Source organism: Rhinichthys klamathensis, unplaced genomic scaffold, assembly GCF_029890125.1.
Source record: "Rhinichthys klamathensis goyatoka isolate OS25496 unplaced genomic scaffold, OSU_Roscu_1.1 h1tg000014l_1, whole genome shotgun sequence".
Taxonomy (NCBI): Eukaryota; Metazoa; Chordata; class Actinopteri; order Cypriniformes; family Leuciscidae; genus Rhinichthys; species Rhinichthys klamathensis.
In genome coordinates, this window is record NW_026606566.1 from 756,515 (window position 1) to 773,019 (window position 16,505).

Sequence of the window (16,505 nt, forward strand, 5' to 3'; positions counted from 1 at the left end):
GAGAAACCACAATCCAAAATTGCCAGGCATCTGGAACTCGTTCACAAAGATCAATCTGAAGTCGCTAAAGCCATTTCATCTCCAAAGAACTCCAAGGAAAGAAAGCTCCAACTGACTATACTAAGGAAACAGGGGGACAGAGCACACAATGTAGATGTCATTAGAAAGGGAAAAGGTGTCATTGTTCCATGTAAACAAGCGAGTTCTCCAAATGTCAATCCAAATAAATTCTTACATTGTGCAAATTGCCAAGGACTTTTCAAAAAAAGATTTCTTTGGAAACATATGAAAAGGTGCCCACTTCGAGGTGTTCTTCCAAAACCTGGTAGAACTCGAGCCCAATCGATTTGCGCCTTTGCGCAACCTGTGCAGGAAGGAGTTAGCAAGGGACTGTGGAAACTTCTCAGTGATATGAAACACGGTGAAGTGGTAGATGTCATAAAGAGTGACCTCAAGTGTATCCTCAAGTATGGCGAGCAGAAATACAACATCATGGGACACCGGCGTTCTGATCATGAACTGATCCGTCAGAAAATGCGTGAGTTAGGGAGACTGGTTTTGAAAGGAAGGCAGGTGTCCCCTCTCAAATCACTTGAGGAATACATTGATCCAGCCAACTTCCAACACACAGTTAATGCAGTTAAAGCTGTTACAGGCTTTCAGTGTGAGACAAATAAGATAGCGGACCCATATGAGAACGTTTTGATTACGTCCTCTTTGTAACGTTGTTATGTGACCATAAGATTACCATTAAGGAACGTCCCCCTAAAGTCCTATAAGGAACGCTATAATAGGACCAACTTAGACCCATATGCGAACGTTTTGATTACATCCTCTTTGTAACGTTGTTATGTGACCATAAGATTACCATTACGGAACGTCTCCCTAAAGTCCTATAAGGAACGTTATAATAGGACCAACTTAGACCCGTATGAGAACGTTTTGATTACGTCCTCTTTGTAACGTTGTTATGTGACCATAAGATTACCATTACGGAACGTCTCCCTAAAGTCCTATAAGGAACGTTATAATATGACCAACTCAGACCCATATGAGAACGTTTTGATTACATCCTCTTTGTAACGTTGTTATGTGACCATAAGATTACCATTACGGAACGTCCCCCTAAAGTCCTATAAGGAACGCTATAATAGGACCAACTTAGACCCATATGCGAACGTTTTGATTACGTCCTCTTTGTAATGTTGTTATGTGAACATAAGATTACCATTACGGAACATCCCCCTAAAGTCCTATAAGGAACGCTATAATAGGACCAACTTAGACCCATATGAAAACATTTTGATTACATCCTCTTTGTAACGTTGTTATGTGACCATAAGATTACCATTACGGAACGTCTCCCTAAAGTCCTATAAGGAACGTTATAATATGACCAACTTAGACCCATATGAGAACGTTTTGATTACGTCCTCTTTGTAACGTTGTTTTGTGACCATAAGATTACCATTACGGAACGTCTCCCTAAAGTCCTATAAGGAACGTTATAATATGACCAACTTAGACCCATATGAGAACGTTTTGATTACATCCTCTTTGTAACGTTGTTATGTGACCATAAGATTACCATTACGGAACGTCCCCCTAAAGTCCTATAAGGAACGTTATAATATGACCAACTTAGACCCATATGAGAACGTTTTGATTACGTCCTCTTTGTAACGTTGTTATGTGACCATAAGATTACCATTACGGAACGTCTCCCTAAAGTAATTTAAGGAACGTTATAATAGGACCAACTTAGACCCATATGAGAACGTTTTGATTACGTCCTCTTTGTAACGTTGTTATGTGTCCATAAGATTACCATTACGGAACGTCTCCCTAAAGTAATTTAAGGAACGTTATAATAGGACCAACTTAAGGAACGTTGAACCGCAGCACTTTCATTACCAAAAGAGGACGTTTCACGAACGTCCCTAATGTTCTGTAAAGGTTCAGAATGTTCGTCACCTTTAGAGAACTTTTAGGTAACGTTACCCATGGTCGCGGGAACGTCACCTTCTACCTGGGGAATTATTCCTCACGACGATACATTCGATTTCATTCAGGTAATACATTTTACAACCAAACAGATTATTACGCCATATAGCACTACTACAAAGTATGACATTATCCTTTTTTAGACATATACATTACTTTATAGTTACACTGTTATGTGGATGCAGATTGACGAACCCAAAAGCAGACTGAATGCTCTTCACACAATTTATTGAAGACAAAAAGGGGAAAACAAAGCCCACGAGGGGGCAAAACAAGACAGGACTCTGGTGACTAACTAGACAACGACACTGACAAAATACTAGAAAACAAACAACACATCGAGAGATACTAACAATGACTAGACCTACAATGACTTTCAATGACAAGACTTTCACAAGACACTCACAAGTAACGTTTGGCAATGTACCAACACAAGACAGCAAACACAAGGGGATTAAATAAGGAGACTAATCAAGACATAACAGGTGACACGGGTGAAGCAATAAAGACTGAATCAGGATAACAAGGGGGCGGGGTTAAGAGACGAGACAACACAAGCACATGGCCTTGACAATTGGCCATGCGCTTGTACACAAAACATTGGTTCTGTCATGATCCTGCCACAAGACCAGGAATAATCAATAACATGATGGCAGAATCATGACATATACATTAAATAAGCTACCATCGTCCAGTTTATGAATGTGTGTACACACTCAATGTGTATTGCGCAGTGGCGTGCGAACTCGACTTGAAAACGAATGTCTTTGCCTGCCTTATTAGACACAGTTAACCTGTTTAAAGATGCTTTCATAAATATAGCCTACATTTAAATACATTTTGGAGAACAGACAGAAGAAGATCCTTGCATTTGATCGTTGTTTGTGTTGGGCATGACATGACTGCCATCCCTTTACATTTGAATGCAAAACTCCATAGAGTCACTTTATTCCGACATTGTCTAATAATCCAAATGTAGTTGCATAAGTTATTATACTATTATACAAACCAAAGGACAGGCAATGGTTTTCGGGCTATAGATATAATATACAGATATAACGTACAGAAATAATGTTTGTCTCTTCTGTTTTTGTTGCAAAGATAGCTTATCTAATTACGATAATTTTAGTCATTTAAATGAAAAAATATCTAAATAATATAATGTTATATATATATATATATATATATATATATATATATATATATATATATAGGCCTATGTGATCCAAAGTAACTAGTAACTAACTACTTGAGTAGTTTTTTCATTGTTGACTTTTTTACTCTTACTCAAGTAACTTTTAAGATTATTACTTTTACTTTTACTTTGAGTAAATATTTCTATAAGTACTTGTACTTTTACTTGAGTACAATTTTTGGATACTCTACCCACCTCTGTAAGCGGGGCTCGGAGGCTGATTCTCTGGTTTTCATCGACTGAAGCGAAATAGCGCTTGTGGCGTTTAGCACGGCAAGTTACGCAATACTCGTTCCCTCTTCTAGAGAGAACCGAGGTTACGTTAGTAACCAGTATCGTTCTCTTACGAGAGGTTCTCTCGTGTTGCGTAAGTTTAGCTTACGCTACGGGAACCCATTGTCCACGCCGTGCGCGCCCGCATCCACCTCATGAGTCACAACACTTCTGTGAACCCAGAAAGTGGGAACAACACGCATGTACATAAGCGCGAGTACTATGAGCGTATAAGCGCGTGTAGACAAGCACTGACAGGCAATACAGAGCGGCCGTGTGTGGCCGGTGTATAGGCATATATAGCACATAACCTGAAACAGCGCAGCTCAACCAGAAGAGCTGAATTCACGTGAGGGTAGTCTGCGCATGATAGTATCTGGACAGGGCTAGCCTCTCACTTAAACAGACAGCAGTTTCGCCTGCAGGGCGGGAACTTCTAGGTTATAAAACCTGACAAAGGTGGACAGGGAGGACCAGCCCGCCGCCACACATATGTCTTGAATGGAAATTCCGCTTGACCATGCCCACGATGAGGCCACGCCTCTAGTGGAATGAGCCCTGATGCCCAAGGGGCACTGCAGACCTTTTGCCGTGTAAGCGGCTGCGATTGCGTCTACTATCCGCCTGGGCAGGCTCTGTTTCGAGGAGGCGAGACCTTTAATGCGCCCACCGAACGAAACAAACAGCTGCTCAGAGTGCCTGAATGGGGCGGAGCGCGTAATGTACAATCTCAGAGCTCTGACTGGGCAGAGGAGATTAACATCACTTTCACTATCGGATGCTGGCAGAGCCGATAGAGAAATGACCTGTGCTCTGAATGGGGTGCCAACCACTTTGGGAACGTAACCATGTCTAGGCTTGAGGATGACTTTAGAGTCATTCGGGCCAAACTCAAGACACGACGCGCTTACAGACAGCGCGTGTAAATCCCCCACGCGTTTGACTGATGACAGTGCGATCAGAAAAACAGCTTTGAGCGACAGGTACTTCAGGTCCGCTGTGTCCAGGGGTTCAAAGGGCAATGCTTTCAGGGCCTCTAGGACCAGTGAAAGATCCCACATAGGAACCGAGGGGGGGCGCGGGGGGTTCATCCTTCTGGCTCCTCTGAGGAAGCGGATGATAAGCTCGTTTCTACCTATTGACTGGCCATGCATTGATTCAGAGAATGCTGCGACAGCCGCCACATAGACTTTGAGCGTGGAGGGGGATCTGCCCCTATCCAGCAGCTCCTGAAGGAAACTGAGCAGCCGCGGGACCCCACACGTTCGCGGATCCAGGTTTTTGCTAGTGCACCACTTAGAGAACACAGACCATTTGGACGCGTAGAGCCTTCTGGTAGAAGGTGCTCTAGACTGCGAGATTGTGTTCATTACTGCGTCTGGCAGGGATACCCGTTGATCACCCACACGTGTAGCGACCAGCGCTCCGGGTGGGGATGCCAGATTGAGCCGCGCGCTTGAGAGAGGAGGTCTGCTCTCAGCGGGACAGGCCATGGGGCTGTCTGTGACAGCCACATTAGCTCTGGGAACCAAGTCTGGTTCTCCCAACGCGGGGCTATGAGGAGCACTGAATGGCGCATTTCCCTGATTCTCTTGATCACCTGTGGTAACAGAGATACAGGAGGAAATGCATATAGCGGACGGCTGGGCCACGTCCGGGCAAGCGCGTCCCTGTCCTTCGAAAAGAACGTCGGGCAGTGAGCGTTGTCTTGTGACGCAAAAAGGTCGACTTCCGCTTTGCCGAAAAGGCGCCATAATAACTGGACTGTTTGGGGGTGCAGGGACCATTCTCCCGGGGGAACGTTGTCCCTGGACAGTCTGTCTGGGCCATCGTTCAGGTAACCCGGCACATGTGCAGCTCTCAGTGAGCGCAGATGGTGCTGAGACCAAACGAGGAGGCGTTCCGCCAGATTGCAGAGGTTCCTGGATCTGACGCCGCCCTGGCGATTTAAATAGGACACCACAGACATGTTGTCCGAACGGACTAGAACATGGTGGTCCTGAATGAGCGGGAGGTAGCGTTTCAGCGCGTTCTCGACCGCTATCATTTCCAGACAGTTTATATGGAGCAGTTTTTCCCAGTCTGACCACAGGCGGAAGACTGCTCTGCCCTCGAGGGTGGCGCCCCAACCTGCGTTGGACGCATCCGTCGAGATGACCTTCCTGTATGAGACCGCCCCCATAGTCACTCCCCTCTGGTACCAGTCGGCCGCTGATCAGGGCTGCAGAGCTGTGATACAGCTCTGAGTCACTCTGATCCGCTCGTGACCCGACCGCCAAGCTCGGTGTGGCACACGCGCGGCCAGCCAGTGCTGTAGCGGGCGCATGCGTAGTAAACCTAGCTGGAGTACCGCCGAGGCTGAAGCCATCAAACCTAGCATCCTCTGGAATTTTTTCAGAGGGGAAACGCTGCCCGCCGTGAATGACATGGCCAGTTGCCGGACACAGCGTGCGCGCTGTGTAGACAGGCGAGCCGTCTTGGTCACTGAGTCCAGTTCTATTCCTAAAAAGGAAATTGACTGACTGGGCAGTAATGAGCTCTTGGTCCAGTTGACCGTGAGACCTAGGCATTTCAGATGGCTGAGAAACGCAGTTCTGTGAGATAATAGCTCTGTCTCTGACTGTGCTAGAATCAACCAATCGTCCAGATAGTTCAAAATTCGCACGCCCTGGGTTCTCAAGGGGGCGAGAGCCGCGTCCATGCACTTTGTGAAAGTACGGGGTGCTAGGGACAGGCCGAACGGCAGGATGGTATATTGATAAACCCGATCGTCGAAGGCAGATCTCAAGAATGGCCTGTGACGGGGTATTATCTGAATCTGGAAATAGGCATCTTTCAGATCGAGAGATATAAACCAGTCGCCCTGGCGAATGTGCGCGAGGAGTTGTCTGGTTGTAAGCATTTTGAACGGTCTTTTCATAAGAGCTTTGTTCACATGCCTCAAATCCAGTATAGGTCTGAGTCCCCCGTCCTTCTTCGGCACGAGAAAATAACGGCTGTAAAAGCCTGACTCGCTCAGAGAAGGCGGTACCGGTTCTATGGCCCCTTTGCCCAGCAGTTTTGTTATTTGTGAGCGAAGTAGGTGTGCTACTTCTGCTTTCACTGTCGTTGCGGTCCGCGCTCGAAACCGAGGGGGACGGTGAGCGAACTGTAACGCATAACCCTGCTTTATAGTGCTTAGTACCCACTTCGATACCCCTGGGATGTATTCCCATGCTTTTATATGTGAAGCTAAGGGTAGAATGGACTCCGGGCTCTGGTCGCCGCGCTGTGCGGGCTCGAGAGACTGAACCGGAGGAGCGGGCGCAGCGCGGGACTCAGTGACCATGACGGCTCGCCTGTCTACACAGCGCGCACGCTGTGTCCGGCAACTAGCCATGTCATTCACGGCGGGCAGCGTTTCCCCTCTGAAAAAATTCCAGAGGATGCTGTGTGCTTATATGGGGCGGCTCGCTGAAAACAGTGACAGGCTGTTTCATATGCAGCTTCCCGATTACTGTGAATGGGGGGAGCTTTGTGATCACATTCTGATATGCGCGAGCGGCGCCTTGAGAGGCGTGCAGGCTTGTAAGTGCGGGCGCTCGTGGGCGGACGCGTGACTTACAACCATAGATTGACCGGCATGAGCTTGCGCTTTGTGGCGTGTGTTTAACAGCACTGGCGAAGCGCGAGTTAGTAAGCGTGGGCGCTTGTGAGTGGGCACGAGACTTACGTTTATATTGTGTCTCATGTGGGACTGTGCACTGTGGTGCTCGCGCAGCTTTATGTTAAGCGCGCGGCTTGGCCGTGTGACAGAGCGGGCAGATAGAAGATGTGTACACGTGGGCACATCTGCTATGGGCAACACTCGAGCAGCATTTGCCTGCTTCATGAGAGTGGGCTCTATGTGAGACACGGGAAGTGTTGTGATTACATGTAGGGGTGAACAATGGGTTGTGGGCACTTTTACTACACATAAAACACCTTCGGCATGAGCCGGATAACCAGATAACTTGCTCTTTATGAGATTTCTCTGGGTCGCCGTAAAAACGGCGTTTGTGTGCAGGCGAGCGGGTTGTGTAACCGACTCGTTGACTGCTAAATGATCCACTGCAGTAGCCTGAGATGAGGGGACTGACAGGGCTAGAAGTTTTGATGGTGGTCCGGCCGCGGCGAGACACAACCGTCTTTTTTCTCCTGATGGTGCTAGGAGGGCTTCGCGTGCTCAGGTTTCAACGCGATCCTCGGCCGAGGCCCTCGTGGGGGGTGCGGCCTGCTGCGGTGAGGGGCGTCGAGGAAAACGGATCGCTCAGACTCTCTCATGTCAGCCAGCGTCAGCCAAAGGTGCCTCTCAGTTACAGTTAACGAGGCCATGCATCTCCCCAGGGCCTGGGCCGCAGACTTGGTAGCGCGAAGGAAGAGATCCGTCGCGCTCCTCAGGTCCGTGACGGCAGCTGGGTCCCGGCCTTTCTCGTCCCACTCACGGAGGAGATCGGGTTGGAGAATTTGTAGAACAGCCATTGAGTGCAGGGCGGAAGCTGCTTGTCCAGCGGCGGCGTATGCGCGACCGATAAGGGCAGATGTGGTCCTGCAGGCTTTAGATGATAGGGCAGACTTTGAGCGCCATCTCGCGGAGGGCGGGCAAAGGTGCGCTGCGACAGCTTCCTCGACCTTTGGAATGGAGCTGTATCCCTTCTCGGCGGCGCCGTCCACTTGGGAGAGCGACGCGGAGACAGAGGAATGAAGCCTTGCGGAGAAAGGGGCATTCCACGATTTAGCCAGTTCTGAGTGCAGCTCAGGGAGGAAGGGCGCGGGCCTGGAAGCGGGCGCTTGACGGCGGCGACTCTGAAGAAAGCAGCCATCAAGCCTGTTGGGGGGCGGGCTCCTGAGGCGGTGACCACTCGAGCCCGAGGCGGTCGACGGCCTGTGACAGGAGGCGCATCAGTTCGGCTTCCGCTCCAGCACGTGTTCTCCCAGACTCCTGAATAGAAGAGGAGGCGGAGCGTTGAGAGCTCAACCAGTCCTCGCTATCCAAAGCTAGGATGGAACAGCTATCTCCTGCGGCGGATCCATCCGCGTCGTCCTCAGACTCGACGGCAGGGCGGGCCGTAGCCGGCGGCTGCGCGTCGTTGAGAAGAGGCGGGGAGGGCATCGGCGAGGCTCTAGGGAGGGACTCCGGCGAGCGCGTCGCGGCGGCGGCAGGCTCCTGCGGCCTTTGTGAACGGCGCTTCTTTTTCCTGCGCGGTGCAGCAAAGGGCGAAGAGATAGCTTCGTCCTGGAAGGCTTCGAGTCGAGCCCGCAGGGTCGACATCGGAAGATCCTCACAGTGCTCACATCCTCCCGAAGAGAGGGCAAGAGCAGCATGTTCCTGTCCCAGGCAGAGAGCGCATATAACGTGGCGGTCTCCGACGCTGAGAGGGGCTCTGCACGAGCCGCAAGTGGACCGAGGCATCTTTAAAAAGACGCTCGTGCTCTTTTAGATGCTCGGATTTGCAATGAGAAAAGGATACAACGCCGGATAGCGTAGCTCGCTTCGGAAGGCTGAAGGTGGTGAAGGCGGCCGGCTTCCTCAGTCACTGTCCTAGCTGGCTTTGTCGCTGTTTCAACGGCGGCGGCTTCTCAAGGTCCAGCTTCGCTGAAGAGATGAAAATCAGAGAATCAGCCCCTCCGAGCCCCGCTTATATACGCTAAGCCACGCCCATTCTGGCGGGCTAGGATGCGGCGAGGGCGCGAGCGCCCTCGATTGGACGTGACGTCACGTCGGGCTCACTGGTAGGCTGTGCAGTTCCCGCAGGGCAGCCTATGAGCGTGCTAGAATGCCCGCTCTAGGTCTGCTAGCTGCTGCACTGCATTGACAACATATACAAAATTAAGGATAATTTTTTGGCTTCAATATCTCGAGAAGATGAATCTTTCCTGTAGCGTAAGCTAAACTTACGCAATACGAGAGAACCTCTCGTAAGAGAACTGTATGCGCATGATATTGGCGCGCGTCTTTCAGTCAGGACATTCACAGGCAGCGTGCTCTCTTTTGACTTGTCTCGCTGAATGGTTTAAAGCATTCGCATGAATAAGAGCGGGATCATGTAACACTAGCCAAAGGATGACAAAAAATAACAGATGCTGCGTTAACAGCCCTAATTTGTTTATTTCATAAAATCGCAGTATTTTGCGTCATATAATCGCATAGGCTTGACATTGCGATTACGATTGCAATATGATTAATCTTGCAGCACTAATATATATACATATATATAAAATATACATATAAATGAAAGTCAAAAGCACATTTTTAGTCATACCTGGAAACAAATCCTGTTCAAATAGGCTATCTGGGCCATTCTATAGAATTGGTTCAAAGTTAAAGTTGGAAACATCTTGAAAAGAAAATGGTCTTTTTCCATAAAAAATCCTTTTTTAAAGTAGGCCAATACATTTTATCAAACATATTTCAAAGTTAAGGATTCATTATTTTGATATAGCCTGCATTGGAACAAACACTATAACATCTTAGTTGATTAGTTTATTTTTGACAAAACTTACTATATATTTAACATATGAGCAGAAACTCCTAACAAAAGCTTATTTGATGTCTATTTTAGAGTAAAATAATATTTATAATCTATCCAAAACTAGTCAACGAAATGTTGTCTTTCAAATTTCGTCTGTAACAGTGCCCATCTGTGCTGTTAATTCTCACACACAGAAACGTGATTCAAATTTAAACAGTATTTTTGCGTTTACAGACACTATCTATATCGTGATTAGAACAAAGCACAAGAATAAAAAACAATTCTCAGCTGGATACTTTGGATAAACCAGCACTTGTTCTGAGGTAAATGTCCCAGGATTATTCCTCACAGCCTCGCAAGACGTACATTAATCTGATTACCGTAATTCCTCAAATAAAAGCCGGGGCCTTTATTTACCTAAACTGCAGAAGGTAACCGGCTTTTATTTGGGGCGGCAGTGGCTCAGTGGTTCATGTAGGTTGTCTACAAACTGGAAGGTTGGTGGTTCAATCCCCGGTTCCACCTGACCAAGTGTCGAGGTGTCCATGAGCAAGACACCTAACCCCAGCTGCTCCCGACGAGCTGGATGGCGCCTTGTATGGCTGACACCGCCGTCGGTGGGTGAATGTGAGGCAAATTGTAAAGTGCTTTGGTGGCCATTGTGTCTGTGAAAGTGCTATATAAATGCAGTCAATTTACCATTTTATTTACAGCAGGCTTTTATTAGAGGCCTTTATTTAAAAAAAAAATCAAAATCAAATTTCCGTCTGGGTTCCAAATGCTCCTCAAGACATTTTCGTTTTCAATAAAGTTGTTGAAAAGACCGTTATACTTACTAGCAGCACTAAGTGATATCTGTGTTACAGTTCATCGTAACGTACAGCCAATAGATGGTAGTAATAGATGTAAGTTACATCTATTACTACCATCTATTGGCTGTACGTTACGATGAACTTGATTGCACATTAGGGGATGTTTACACGTGGCCACTTCATGCGTTTTCTCAGATCGGAAAGCTATCTGATTTATCAAAACAATTCTACTTAAATCTGCTCTCACAAATGCATTTTCGCAAAACGGATATAAATCGCGCTATGTGCATATTTAATGGAGTTCACAAAACCGAAAGCAACAGATATGAGCTGCTGCATTTGATAGATCAGCCAATTTCAAAATCAAAAGACCGCAATAAGAGAGCGCGGCAACAGCCCTGGTAAGATCATTTCGTTTCTTTACTTTTAATGATGAGGAGTATTGTCTGCGACTTACCTTCACTTTAATTTGCAATAGTTTGCACTTTTGCTTTATGAATAGATGCTCAGCTGCCGTGATGCGTGTTGCAGTAGTATTGTCACAACTTGCTATAACATTACATAGCCTATAACACGCTCTCACACATTTATTTCTTAGCGTTTTTGGGAGGAGTAAAATTTAAATACGTGGTTTCAACAATCAGATGCCTTTGATTTACACTTGTGCAGTTTCGTCTGGAATCTTGTCTCAGATCTCCTCCTGAAGAAGTGGTTTGAGTGATCGGCTTTAAATCGTCTCGAATGCGCTTCGGATGGCATTTATACCTGGTCTTTTCACAATCAGATAGCCATCAGATCACAGAACACGCATGAAGTGGACAGGTGTAACATCTCTTCAATGAAAGGCATTTAGGAGATTATCCACACTAATTTTCCCCCGGCCTTTATTTGAGACCGGCCTTTATTTGTCCGCGTTAATCACGCACCCGGCCACTATCAGAGGCCCGGCGTTTATTTGAATACCGGTTTTTATTTGAGGAATTACGGTATACTTGATGTGTTTTACCGAGTTTATGTGGGCGTTTACACGTCTCCATGTGTTGCTTCAGATCATTTGCGTTTGAATAGCGCGCGCTCTCTGTGGGCGTGTCACATTAGCAAAATAATCCAAGAAGTCCTCGCTGCAGCCTGTAGCACGATGACGTAGCTGGATGGTCCAATACGTAGTGGACGCTGTTATGCGCATGCACGGTGGTGTGTTTTGGTGACGTCATATGTACTAGAGAGTTGGTGAACAATCGGACGTGCTTTGATCTTCCAAGAAAAATTATGTAACAATTAACAACATTGATTGTATATCGGTAGGTATTTCATATTTGGAATCTTTATTTCACTGTTTTGTTGTTTCAACATGTATAGTCGTGTGTACTGTTATGCATCTGAAGCGAAACGTGTTTAGCTGATATGACTTTTAAAATAATCACAGCAATTATTTTAATATTTTACATCCACCCAAACATTTCCATCTCCGACAATTTCCTCTGTCCATGTTCCACCAGTGCAACCAACAGTAAATCGTCCTCAACCAAAGAAGAACAGAATCAGATGTGATCATTGTGATATGGAATTAAATAAAAAGAACTTACATGTTCACATTAGAAGAAAGCACACCAGTTGAAGAAAGCACAACAGTTAAAGAGGCCATCACATTAGAACGACATTTATCTTGCCAGTGCATTGACAGTAAGCATGGAATTTTTGCAGTGGCAAAATTTATAAATATAAATGCTCACTTTAGTGACAATCGCTTGATCTGACTGCTGTAATCAGTTTGTATATGAAACTTAAAATCAGTTGTTGTTGTTGTTGTTGTTTTATGTACGTACATACCCTGCAGACATTGAAATAAAAAAATATATATATACTTGTGGTGACAACATGCTATTAATCCATCAAATTTAGGTTTAAAATCATGTGATTTAAAATGTTGTAAAATTAACTATTTTGCATGCATGTAGAGAGAAACTAGGATCATATTTATGTAAATAATTATTCATCAATAATTACTTATTACTATTTATAAGTACTATTACTACACAGGTTAGAACATTATTCAATAAAATATTGAGCATACATGTCACTTAAGACCAGCGCATGCGCATTATAACCCAGAGATCAGTACTGCGCATGCGTCTATGACGTCGCCAAAACACACCCCCATCCAGTACGTATTGGACCATCCAGCTACGTCATCGAGCTACAGTCTGCAGCGAGGGGTGTCTCAAATAATGAGCTGCGAGAACGATAATTAGAACGGCTGACATCTCTCTCTTTTTATATAGATTACATAAACAGATAATATTTATTTTAGTTTTGAATTAGATAATTTAAAAGTACACACTTAAATGATTATAAAGATATATTGCTCATGCCTGGGTGAATGGTATTCGCTGAGTTTTGTTTAAGTTTTGAGACGTGCTCCAGAAAAAAAGTTCACGGAGACGGAGAGGCAGAAAGCACACCCTGTTTATTTTCTTTATTTTACAAAAGCACAATGTTTTATTTCGATTGTAAGTGGACACTGAAAAAAATAGACATTTAACAGTTTATTTTGTCACATTTCTTAACTCTGTATGACCAGAAATGATATTTTAAGTCTATTTTTCTGCTATGTGAAAAAAATCGAGCTTGTCGCGACGGCCGACCCCAGAGGGTTAATTGAGCGCGAGCAGAATAGACGCTCCTGCTCACGCGCTGCTCCCGGCGATTAACAGGCATTGATTAACAGGCACGCCGAAAAAAAGTGAAAAAAAAAAACGTGCTGCTCACGCCAGCGGTGTTAAATGGCCGTAATTCACAAGGTTTCCTACATGTGCGTTCCGCGTGCATGTGTGATGCTAATGTTGCGATGTTAATCATGCGGCGCCCGAGTGCATTTGACCGGCATAAAATCGGAAATATGTCAGACTGACCGGGCAGTCGCCGATCATGGCCGATCACGTGAAAATCGGTCCGATCACCAGCCGATCAATCGGTGCATCTCTACATGTATGCCTTAATCTCCAAATACATTATTTGTGTCTTACATTTCATAATGAACTCAGATAAACTCATTTTCCATCAGTTATTTTAAATGAACTGGAATGTGTGCAACGGATTGTGGGAGATTGAAGAACATGAAGGATACACTTGATGCATCCTTCAAAAATATCTGAATTAAAGATGCAAAATGAAGTCTGTTTTCAAAAGATCCTTCAAACTGAGACGGCCTTCAGAGGCGCTCGATGACGTGGCAGTCGAGATATGCAGCCTTACTAGGACACAGCCACGGTTTGAGAAACACCCGCAAATTACGTACAATATCCCAAAAATCAGTCTGTGCCCTGTGATTTAAACACCTCTGATCTCTTAGTTTCTCATTGTTTATAATATCTTTAGATTGTAATGATTGTACTCAGTGTAACTTACCGATCATTTCTGGCTCCAATTAAGTTGCTCATGTTAAACTCCTGCAGTGTCTTCTCTGAGGACAACAACACAAACACTAAAGCTGACCACTGAGACGAGGAGAGTTTCACATCACGTAATCCTCTAGAGCTCGTATGAGGTTGAGCTTCGTTCACAAGAGAAAGATCACCCAGTTCATTCAGACAGTGAAACAGATTGATGTATTTATCTGGGGAGGGATTCTCACTGATCTTTTCTTTAATATAGTCAACTGTTTTCTCATTGTTGTGCGAGCTGTTTGCTGTCTGCGTCTTTAGTTCTTGTAAGAGACTCTGATTAGACTTCACTGACAGACCCAGAAGGAAACGAAGGAAAAGGTCCAGATGCCCATTTTTACAGTCTAAAGCCTCATCCACAGCTCTCTGATGTAGATCAGATAGTGAAGCTTTGTCTCCATTAGTTGGTTTGGTAATCTGGTCAAACACATTGATATTATTGTTGATAAATGAGAGATGCACATATAGAGCTGCTAGATGTTCCTGAATGCTCAGATGAACAAAGCAGAAGACTTTCCCCTGATACAAGCCCAACTCCTCTCTGAAGATCTGAGTGCACAATCCTGAGTAAACTGATGCTTCTGTCACATCAATGCCACACTCGCTCAAGTCTTCCTCATAGAAGATCAGGTTGCCTTTCACAAGCTGCCGATACGCCAGTTTCCCCAGTTTGACAATCATGTCTTCATCTTTCACTTTCTTCTCATAGTCCTTCTCATGTTTGATGTTGGTCTGAATGAGCAGGAAGTGTGTGTACATCTGAGTGAGAGTCTTGGGAATCTCTCCTCTCTTTGCTTCACTGCACATCTCCTCTAGAACAGTGGCTGAGATCCAGCAGAACACTGGGATGTGGCACATAATAAAGAGGCTCCTTGAGGACTTCAGGTGTGAGATGATCCAGTCGGCCAGACTCTGATCACTGATTCTCTTCCTGAAGTATTCCTGCTTCTGTGTGTCACTGAAGCCTCGTACCTCTGTCACTCGATGGACACATTCAGAGGGGACAAGGTCCGCTGCTGCTGGTCTGGAGGTGATCCAGATGAGAGACGAGGGAAGCAGATTCCCCACAATGAGGTTCGTCAGCAGTTCGTCCACTGAGGCTGATTCAGTCACATCACACAACCTCACATCGCTCTGAAAATCCAGAGACAGACGACACTCATCCAGACCATCAAAGATGAACAGCACTTTATACTCATCACTGGATATGGCCATTTCTTTGGTTTCAGGGAAGAAGCGATAAAGAGAAGATCTGAAAGACTGAGTGTTTTGTCCTTCATCAAGTTGAGCTCTCTGAAAGCGAGTGGAAATATGAGCTGGACGTCCTGATTTTCTTTCCCTTCAGCCCAGTCCAGGATAAACTTCTGCACAGAGATTGTTTTTCCAATGCCAGCAACTCCCTTTGTAAGCACAGTTCTGATGGGTATGTCTTGTCCAGGTAAAGGTCTAAAGATGTCACTGCATTTGATCGGTGTGTCCTCTGTTTCTGCTCTCCTGGACTGTGTCTCAATCTGTCTCACCTCATGCTCATTATTGATCTCTCCACTTCCACTCTCTGTGATGTAGAGCTCTGTGTAGATCTCATTCAGGAGTGTTGGGTTTCCCTGCTTTGATATTCCCTTACACAAACACTCAAACTTCTGTCTCAGATTTGATCTCAATGTGTTGAGGACTTCAGCAGGTTTAGAGTCATGGCTGTAAGATTAAAATACCGCATTATTACACAAATCAGAGAAGTAAATAGCCATAAAATACTAAATGTATTATTCGTTGCTGTATTATGGGCAGAGGTGGTCCAGGTAAAGTCCAGGCTCAAGCCCCTGCCCCTTTTGTCTCAAAATGTATTGTGCCCTTTTCTGATAATTGTAAATAATAATAATTATTATTATAAATATTATAATAAATAACAATACACTTACACACCCTTGCCACTAACAATAATAATACACACAAATATTATATAAAAAAAAATTTGGCGGAGAAGTGGTAGGCGGAGTTTCCTTTGCAGCGCCTCGTACGCATTTAACGGTTCTGGTACGCACTACAGCAGTTCGCGCGAGTCTTCAAACGAGCAGCTAATACGGAAAATTACATTTATCCTACCATCACCATGCTACTCTAAAAGTTGCGGCAGCATGCGAGTTATTCTTAACTATAATAAAAGTATAACTCGATTTCAGACGCATTTTGAGTGACAATGTCATTTGTTTTTATCCAAGGAATAAAAGTGCAAGGGGAAATACATCTAGTTAAATGAAATCTTAAGTCCATGTCCAACTCTAAATTG

At 45.2% G+C, this 16,505-nt stretch overlaps 1 pseudogene; it reads right to left on the bottom strand.

The window, feature by feature from the left end:
* LOC130104679 (NACHT, LRR and PYD domains-containing protein 3-like) overlaps window positions 1-15,921 on the bottom strand; it is a 100,582-nt pseudogene extending 84,661 nt beyond the window's left edge.
* Between the last annotated feature and the right edge of the window lie 584 nt (window positions 15,922-16,505).